The sequence below is a fragment of the Schistocerca piceifrons genome, chromosome 4, assembly GCF_021461385.2.
Source record: "Schistocerca piceifrons isolate TAMUIC-IGC-003096 chromosome 4, iqSchPice1.1, whole genome shotgun sequence".
Lineage (NCBI taxonomy): Eukaryota > Metazoa > Arthropoda > Insecta > Orthoptera > Acrididae > Schistocerca > Schistocerca piceifrons.
The window spans coordinates 216809614-216820482 of NC_060141.1; positions in this window are offsets into that span (position 1 = coordinate 216809614).

Sequence of the window (10869 nt, forward strand, 5' to 3'; positions counted from 1 at the left end):
CCCTGTCCAATATCTGTACAGAGACGTCTTTCAGTGCCAAAGAAGTTTATAACATCCGGTCCTTCTAAGTTAACTTTGCTGTTGCGACCCAGCTAAGGAAATCCTCCAAGGTTCAGAAAGTAACAGGTCTCCCTCACCATAATGGCTTTAAGCACTATGGGAGTTAACATCTGAGGTCATCAGTCCCCTAGACTCAGAACTACTTAAAACTAACTAACCTACACACATCACACACATCCATGCCCGAGGCAGGATTCGAACCTGCGACCGCAGCAGCAGCGCGCTACCGGACGGAAGCGCCTAGAACCGCTCGGCCACAGCGGCCGGCGCCCTCACAATAGTAAAGAAAGGAGTAGAAGAAGTAATCAGTTGTGCAATCATTGGTAGTGGTGAATGTCGTAAGCATGTTTTCATGCAGGATTAAAAAATTGAGAATAGTGACTGCTACGCTCTCCATAATTCGTCATATATAAATAGGTTGTGTGCCAGTTTTGACTTAAAACTGCTACACGACATTCTGCGTCATTGAATTGCATAAGCTTCGGTTATCATCTTATCTGTAATGTTTGTCATCTATCTTTCATTACCATTTGAGGCTACACTGCAGATAAATATCTTCAGGAAAGCCCTCCTAACCTTTAAACTTTTATTGGATGGTAAAATTTTTCTCATTCTTTACTTGCTATTGCAGTCTGCATTTCATACCCTCTCTACTTTGGCTGGTAATCGTTACAGCAAAAGTCTCTATATTTCAGTGTCTTATTTCCTAATCTAATTCCTCCCACATAAGCCCATTTATTTTGACTACACTTCATTAGCCTTGCTTTACTTTTCTTGATAATCACCTTATAACCTCTTTCCAAGGCACTATCGATTCGAATAAACAGTCTTACCAAGTCGTTTGCTGTCTCTGACAGAATGACAGAGTCACCAACAGATCTTAAAGGGCCGGCCGGAGTGGCCGTGCGGTTATAGGCGCTACAGTCTGGAGCCGAGCAACCGCTACGGTCGCAGGTTCGAATCCTGCCTCGGGCATGAATGTGTGTGGTGTCGTTAGGTTTAATTAGTTTTAGGCGACTGATGACCTCAGAAGTTAAATCGCATAGTGCTCAGAGCCATTTTTGAAGATCTTAAAGTTTTTCTTTCTTCTCCGTGAACTGTAATTCCCTTTCCAAAATTTTCTTCGAATTTCTTTCCTGCTTGCTCGGTGCACAGACTGAATATTTATTCTTGTTGCCCCATACTGTCGTCAAAATACACCCGGGTACGAGGCGAGTGATAACACAGCTGTCGAGTCGTGAGACGACTAGAGTCCGGGTGAGTTTTGAGAAGGTCGCCCTGCTGGGCCGTCACGTGCCGCAGGAAGCCCTGTTGGCCGACGCGACAGACAGCAGGCGCCGTGGCGTAATGTATTCCGAGGCGGCTGCCCGGCCAGCGGGCGCCGATATTCCGCACGGCCGCGCGCTAACGATGAGTTATAACGCCGGCGCCTGGCGACGCGTCCTCCTGATACGCAGCCGGCTGTTCGACGCGCCGCCCACACAACGCTGCCAGCACTCGTCGCTAAGCGACGGTCTGGGCCAGGACAGCACACAACTCACCCAGTGGCGCCGAGAGTCTGACGGAGACGCAGCCTCGCAGGTCTTTACTATCGTGTACGGAACAGAGAGGACAGTTGACGCAGCTGTCCTCGTAGGAAAACAGGACAGGACAGAAATAAATTGCGAACAAGTTAGCACAACAAAGGGAAGATTTATCTAACTTGCATTGCTCCAAGCGAACGAAGACTCCTTACAAAATACTGTAATAAGAAGCAGAGTCCAGCTCATTAGTGTCAACAAGGAAGAGTGTTGCTGTACTTAGCACTAACTATGGTGTTGGAGCCGCTGCTAGGCGATACCTGCATAGCGTCGTGTGGCGAATTAGGACGAAGTGCAAGTGGGCTGAATAGCCGTCACCGACCGTCCTATACCACGATGGCAGAGGGCGCCCATGGTATGGAGTTGCTGGAGCTGTAGTTCAGCAGGCGGGCACCATTGGATCCACCGCATCCCTTACGACAGTTATCGGCGCCTAGTGGAAACTTGCAATTTTTTTCATTTTTTTGTGGTATCGATATGCGATGCCACATTTACACTTACCAGGAACTGGATGTGTCTGTGTACAATTCGATTTTTTTGACATTTATCTGAAAATTACATAGTCACCTCATAAATTCATCAGACAGAATATTAATCATCCTCTTAAAACAGCACATCCGTCGCTTTGGAGTGCTGTAGATGTTATAGAACCAGTACTACGCATTAATGTGACACTCTATGTTCAACTAAAGTCGTAGCATTGAAGTGGATTTTATGTATCAGTCGGTTGTACGGAATCGACGAAGTAAGATGGGTTGGCGTGGTGGATGCGTGACAGACTGGCAGAAATTGGCTGTCGTGTTTGAACGAGTTTTTGACCAAAACGCGAACGAAGTTTCCTGATTCGTTGGTGTGGCAATGACGATTGTCTAACGTGATATGTTTGCAAGGAAACTTTCTAACTTGGTGAAATAACAATAGTCGTAGAAGGTTCCAAGCTGACAAGGACATGATATGAGTGTACGCCTTTTCGATGACTATCAGTTTCAAACCTGATCGCCATGCTGGGAAGCCGAGCGGTCTTACGCGCATTGTCACGGTCCGCGCGGCACGCCCCGTTGGAGGATCGAGTCCTTCCTCGGGCATGGGTGTGTGTGTTGTCCTTAGCGTAAGCTAGTTTAAGTAGTGTGTAAGCTTAGGGACCGATGACCACAGCAGTTTTGTCCCATAAGAGCTTACCACAAATTTCCAAATTTCCAACGCTGATCAGATGTACTCCATCTCAGTCACCTCAATCATTGTAATGATATTTAAATCGACACCCGAGCTGCAAACAGGCGCTGATATACATCATTGAGGACAAGTTGAAAATGTGTGCCCCGACCAGGAATCGAATCCGGGATCTCCAGCTTACATGGCACACGCTCTATCCATCTGAGCCACCGAGGACACAGAGGATAGTGCGCCTGCAAGGACTTATCCCTTGCACGCTCCACGTGAGATGCACATTCCCAACATGTCCACGCCACTATATTCGTAGTGCGCCTAATAGGCTCTGAGCACTATGGGACTCAACTGCTGAGGTCATTAGTCCCCTAGAACTTAGAACTAGTTAAACCTAACTAACCTAAAGACATCACAAACATCCATGCCCGAGGCAGGATTCGAACCTGCGACCGTAGCGGTCTTGCGGTTCCAGACTGCAACGCCTTTAACCGCACGGCCACTTCGGCCGGCGTGCGCCTAATAGATGTCTGCCCATTACACTCATTACTTCTACATCTACATCCACATTTATACTCCGCAATCCACCCAACGGTGTGTGGCAGAGATCACTTTACATGCCACTGCCATTACCACCCTTTCCTGTTCCAGTCGCGTATGGTTCGCGGGAAGAACGACTGCCGGAAAGTCTCCGTGCGCGCTCGAATCTCTCTAATTTTACATTCGTGATCTCCTCTGGAGGTATAAGTAGGCGAAAGCAATAAATTCAATACCTCATCCAGAAACGCACCCTCTCGAAACCTGGACAGCAAGCTACACCGCGATGCAGAGCGCCTCTCTTGCAGAGTCTGCCACTTGAGTTTTCTAAACATCTCCGTAACGCTATCACGCTCACCAAATAACCCTGTGACGAAACGCGCCGCTCTTCTTTGGATCTTTTCTATCTCCTGTGTCAACCCGACCTGGTACGGTTCCCACACTGATGAGCAATACTCAAGTATACGTCGAACTAGTGTTTTGTAAGCCACCTCCTTTGTTGACGGAATACATTTTCTAAGCACTCTCCCAATGAATCTCAAGCTGGCGCCCGCCTTACCAACAATTAATTTTATATGATCATTCCACTTCAATTCGTTCCATACGCTTACTCCCAGATATTTTACAGAAGTAACTGCTACCAGTGTTTGTTCCGCTATCATACAATCATACAATAAAGGATCCTTCTTTCTATGTATTCGCAATACATTACATTTGTCTATGTTAAGGGTCAGTTGCCACTCCCTGCACCAATTGCCTATCCGCTGCAGATCTTCCTGCATGTCGCTGCAGTTTTCTAATGCTGCAACTTCTCTGTATACTACAGCATCATCCGCGAAAAGCCGCATGGAACTTCCGACACTATCTACTACGTTATTTATATACATATTGTGAAAAGCAATGGTCCCATAACACTCCCCTGTGGCACGCTAGAGGTTACTTTAATGTCTGTAGACGTCTCTCCATTGAGAACAACATGCTGTGTTCTGTTTGCTAAAAACTCTTCAATCCAGCCACACAGCTGGTCTGATATTCCGTAGGCTCTTACTTTGTTTATCAGGCGGACAGTGCAGAACTGTGTCGAACGCCTGCCGGAAGTCAAGGAAAATGGCATCTACCTGGGAGCCTGTGTCTAATATTTTCTGGGTCTTGTGGCAGATTAATCTACCGTCCCGTAGGAGTTGGGGCATAGAGTGTGCTAAAAGCAACACGCTATTAGTGGGCCAAGCAACACATAAAATGGACAGAATTACATTATAGGTGTTCATTGTGGTCCGACGGATCGAAATTTAACCTGTTCGGAAATGTTGCAAGCTGTCAAGTGCGCGAACGGCGAAATGAAATGTTTTAGCCGAAGCGAGAGGAGGTTGTTCTTCAAGTCGGAGATGATCTATGTGTAGGTTCAGTCTAATGCAGTCATTATTGAAATTTAGAAGTGCCACTATTATGTAAAATCATTGCAGTTCGTTTAGCATACCAGTGGAATTCTAGTGTACGGAACCACTGAAGAGGGCACAGCCGATTTACTTCTACATCCTTCCTAATCGAAGCTTGTACATGTTCGTAGTGTCCTCGTCGTCGATGGAACTCTTAAAATCTAATCTTTCTTCCCTTCTTCCCGCTACTGCAGTGCGAGAATCGATGCAAGACGCAGGCAAACACAGTAACTTCACTTAAGTGATGCACTTAGTGGTATCATCGATAATGTTGTTGATCATGTAGCCAAAGAAAATAAAGGATGGAAGATTAGAAAGTAACATTCCATCGTTCACGATGAGGTTTAAAACTGAATATGAATGGCGAAAGAAATCGGTCGTGTCATTGTCAGAAACTTGAGTTTCCTATATGTCTTAAAAACGAGGGTCGTTCAATGAGTAAAGCCCCACATTTTTTTCTCAGAACATATTTACTGTTAAGAGCCAGAATTTGGTGACAATATTCATAAACATATCTATGTCATATTTTTCTACGTAGTCTCCATCGCGTTCTATGGCCACACGCCAACATTGTGGAAGAGCAGGTATTCCCTGCCCTTGTCCTGTAGGAGTAGGCATGTCTTCACTAGATGACTGACACTCTATTCATCTTCAAAGTGTGTTCCCCGTAGAGAAATTCAAGCGGCAGTCGGCACGAATAATGGTATCCGTACGATTCAACATGTCTGGAGGAGTGGCTGTGACAGGTCGTCCCGCGCGTGGCTGATCTGCATTTTCTGAGGCTGTAACTTTCTGTTCCCATCGGCAAACTGCACTACTATCAACTGCAGCATCGCCATACAATGCACACAAACGTTTATGGATGTTCACCACAGTTTCTCATTCTGCACGCAAGATTCAATAACAGCACGCTGCTCGTAAAGTGAGTCGCATATATACGTCATTTTGACGCTGTACTACAGCTCTGCCATCTTCCAGAATGGTTCGAAACTTCACCGGCACACAGAACAAACATCAAATGTGAAGCACCAACAAGAACGTTTTCCTACGTGTATTAACGGTTTTTCTTTTTAAATGTAGAGCACTACTTATTACTGAACGACCCTCGTAGTTGATGGAAATCACGAAAATGGCTGGACGAGAAAGTTATCTCCGCTCCACTGAAAGGCAGTCCATAAGTACAGCGTAGTCTGACTGCATGATTAGCTAAAGAAGCTGCTGTAATAAGGACATAATTTAGACCGAAACTGCAACTACTGATTGCAGACATGTGCTGTTAAAAGACGTAGAAGAGCGGCAACAGGAGTGGTAGGAGGTAGCAGAGAGTAGAGACAAATGCGTGAACGCATAAAGGCAAGAGATATGCAACATTCCACCGGCCGATTCCTCCACCCATGAAATATCATGTACTTCCAGTCTCTCTGCAGCCTGTTTCTTCAATAACGGAATCCGATTTTAGCTACGATCGTTATCAGCACTGGGCTCAAATTCTGAAGGGTTCATTCCGCTCTTATGGACAAAAATAGGACCCCAGTAGTCTTTCATTTGGTTTCTCCAGGCAACGCGAAGGTACAGGAGCTTTCTTATGTGAATAATTAAAGCTGTAGCCTGTGAAAGTCCTTCATTATAAATAATAAAGCAAGTACAATGGCTGTATAGTTTCATAGGCATATCCATCGAGTAACAAAGCTGTCATGATCCATCGAATGAGGCAGGCACGCTGTTTGGCAGGAGAGTCCACGTGCCGGAAGAGGTCGCCGTGTTGACGGTATACAAAAAATTCCGAATGTGTTCGGGGAGAGAGGTCAAAGCCAAAGTGGCAGACGAGTTGTCGTGCAACACCATATTCCAGATCCATACAGAGTTTAAGATCGGCACCGTTCTTTGTTCGGCGCCTAGTTAAGTGGGGCAGATTGAGGTCAGCTGGTAGGCTAACCTGAATGCCAGCGTAATTGTCATCCTAGTACTCTCAGCAGGTGGCAAGTCTCGCCTGTTGCTGTCTGAGAATAAGGTTTTTGCTGTATGAAGATTGGATCTGGGAACTCTGTTTATTGCTGGCAGAGATACAAGATACCTCTCACTCTCAAGAGCTTGTAATGGCGAAATAATCAATGGCAATGCCTCTGATAATAAGCTGAAGAAGAGGAGGCGTGCAGGGTTATAACGGCCAGGGGTCTTCCATGATGACTTGCAGCTCAGATTAGCTCCCCTTTGTCACCTGCTAGTGTGAGTACTGATAAAATCACACCTGGCTTTGGAGAGGGTAGCTTTGGAGGAAGTTGATCAGATGGAAAATGGCCCACCTCCGTCGGTTCCTCTTCGCCATTGGTGCGTTTCTGTTGCGGAGATGGCTTGGGCTGTTTGCTCAGTTTTGGCCAACGGTATTGGTGGTGTAGTGGGCGTGATGGTGATAGCAGCGTCTCATTTTGGATATTGCTGATGGTGCTTGTGATGCTGGCTTGCTTCGCCCAACAGCTTTTCCTTGTTTCCCCATGTTGTACAATATTTAAGCCTCATATGAGTTGACAATGCCATGCACCCATCCTGGCATGTGATCACAAATATGGTGACATACTGATGTCCGGATAGAGTACTCAGGGTGAGCTGTATGGTGCGGCTAATGAGGAGCCGCTAGGCACAAGAGGTCCTACGGCTTTCTTAGACGTTGGCCATGCAGCACTTCTGCGAACGTTTTTCCAGTTACCAGCGTGGACCTGTAAGAAACTCATTTTTTGTCGGAGGAGGAGAAATAAGAAAGAATCTTTCTTGTTTTCATCTTGGGTGTATCGACAAAACATTTAACTTCTTTATAAGAGGCGAAATGGACTGGGGAAGCTCGAAAATGTTGGATGCAGTTTTTGATGCATCAGGTCAGGAAATGATGTAATGCAAACTGAAGTTCAGAGTGGAACATTTTTTGGGATCCTCTGAACAGAGAAGGTCTTTATGAGTGCTTAAACTGTAATATAAGTAATTTTTATGTCGTGCTTGCCTTATATGTGAATTTGGAGGGCTTGATGATAATCATTAGCTGTGTATTGACAAGAAAGGGGTCAATGTAGTTGATGAGGACGCGTTTAGATGGAAACCGTGGGACTGTCCGCGATTAGAACTCTTTTTGGCTGCGCTGTGTGGTGAGTTGCACAAGACGTTCAGTTGCGAATTTCTAGCTGGAAGTCCTCTTCATACCGGAAAATACGGCTTCATGGTGAGCCAGTTCTTTTATCTACACTATCCTCCAGTGGTCAACACGTAGAAAGTCAAGTATGCCCTTGCAGACAGCTGGGGGGAGACCGCTCTGCGTTCTTCATATTATTTCGCTCTAAGAAGAACTTCTTCAACACTCTTCAGTTGTTAGAGTGAAATTATAATGGAGCCGAAGGAGGCAACTGGGTACACATTTTAAATGTAAGTGCTGACAGATCTGAGAAACGGATGTGTTGTTGTTACTCCGCTCAACTCCTTCGATGTTAATGAAAATCTGTCAAGATTATGTAAAATGACCTCTATTTCGAAATGTATGTGTTCCAGATAGTTGAAGCGGAGGCAGGGACCCAAGTGGAGAAATGAGAGTGTGTCTCATTTCATATGATCTGATGTTTTCAGCAGTGGATCTGGTATTGATAATTACTTATAATGTCCCAGCAATAAAGGCATTGAGCAAAAAGGAGTAAGAGTTTGTTTTGGGCTAAAAATAGCTGTCATGGGTTTGTTTAAAGTTACTAACTTGAACTTATGCTTCAGAGAAAAATGTAGAAGTTTTTAAAAATTAAATTTATGGTGAAAGCAATCTTTCAGGTTTAGCTGTTGTCTGAGTGTGCAAAAGTCAATGTATTTCACGCACAGGCAATTGGATGCTATAAACCATCAGAACGCTTGTGAGTCAGCTCAGCTCCTGTGTCATGGTTCGACGTGTCCATTGCTAGAATCAGGCATTTGGCTGTGTAACACTTTTCTCGCAGACAAGAAAAGTTCCAAATGATTAATTAATTTGTATAGCGCAAAATAGTTTAAAATATGTCATTGTATTGGTACTCAAACTTTCCACGCGTAACATTGCCCAAGAAGGAAAATGTAGCTGGTGAGAACATTACTTAGGAAGCAAGTTTTCTGATTTTAAATTTTCAGATTTTTGGACAGTGAATCAATTGTTAAATTAACCTAAATGTGAAGTTAATAAGACATTAATGTAAAATGAAACATACTGCGTCTTTGTATGGACATGTACCACTCGCATTAACTTTTCAAAAAAAAAGAACACTGTGTAGAAATAGCTAACCAGAGCATTTATCAATGGAGTGGGATGACTTTTTCAGTCAATGGTATATTTAGGGACTAAGTCTGGAGACGGTCTACAAAGAGGGAAACTCTTGATAGACCATCTCCAGACCAGCAGGTGGCAACATTGGCGACACTCGTTGATGATCAGCAGATCTGTCGTATGTAATATTCGGCAATAGGAACTCAAAGTAAAGTGAGGTTATTAAACATTGAAGACTTACAGCAAAAAACAGTAATGAAGTGCAATAATGCCTCTTAGTAAAAATAAATTACTTTAATCAAAGGAGAAAATAAAGAAAATAACTGGAATCGGTCGCGAAATCCGTTGTATATTACGTGAAATCTAGAGTCCAAGTATTACGTAGTCATCTTCAGTCACAAAAACTATAGGATAGGAGAATCAGGAAGAAACATAAGCTAGTTAACAACGTATCGTAAGTGGAAAGACAGCCACAACACACTTACATGACGTACAATAACAGGTGACATTATTCCAAAGTGTCAAGCAGTAAACAGTATTGGTTTATACAGAACATACTGGAGTCCGACATAAACTGAAGCCATTGCTTACGTAGTTGAACAGGAAGAAAATGTGACGTCAAAAACGCATGGTGCCCTCTACTGAGGCACCGGTGAATAGTTGAATAACACTAAATCTATATAATTTTTAATATTTTTGAGTATACTGAACAATAAAACAACAAATATGGTTAAACCATACAAAACAAATAATATCTGTGGAGTCACAACTATACCCCACTCAACAGCTGTAAGTTCAGTGTAGTACGTAATGTATTTTTGCATTACAAACTAATGGAATAAGATCCATTTACAATTCCATTCAACAGCGAAAAATAAGTTACTAAACTAACGTCCCAAACTAATGAAAATATGAAGGGATAAAAATTGTACAATAAAACGTGGTGTGCACTCTGTGGGCATTAACTGGAATCATACAGGTCTTTTTAATGCAGTATCTGGCTTACATTATAAACGCGTGGAGTAAAGGAGCCTTACAACATCGGGAGGTACGAAGCTAATGAGTGGTGAATAATAAATAAAGAAATAAGCAAAACGAAGGAACGCAAGTAGCACATAAAACTTTGTTTGTCGTCTCTAGGCATAAACTGGAATAATATAGATCGTTTTAATGCAGTATCGGGGCTTACAGCATAAACATGTGGAATAAAACAGCTTTACAATGTCGAAAGGCATGAAGCTACCAGTGGCGCACAAAAAATAAACAAATAAGTAAAATGAAGGAATGTATTATATATCAGAGTTGTGAGAAATAAAATAAGCTAAAACAACTGGGATTAAGTGCGGACGTGGTTATGTTAAAATGTGCGTCCTCACCGGGCTAATGTAAGTCACGAAACCAGCTAAGGAATAAGATAAACATGCTTTGTATAATTTTTTACCGTTATGTCCCTAGAAGCAAATAAAGTATGATGGTGGTATAGTACGTCAAATGAGCATCCATAAAAGGTATAATGTACCGGCTGGAAAAGCCAAACAACTCACGGACACGATGTATGCATTATCGATATACGCCACGCTGTGGCGATAACAGAAACGTCGGTAATACATTACGCAATAGGACACATCTTTTAGCTTACTATACTCCTTTCCCATTTTTATTTGCTTCTGGGGACATAATGCAAAAAGGAGATGACCCTAAGCTTGGTCATCTTGTGCCTTCGCCGGTTTCGTGAATTATGTATTATCCCAATTTATTTTACTTCCCGTAATTCAGATATATTTCCTTATTTCCCTTATTTCCCTTATTTATTCATTTATTATGCACCACT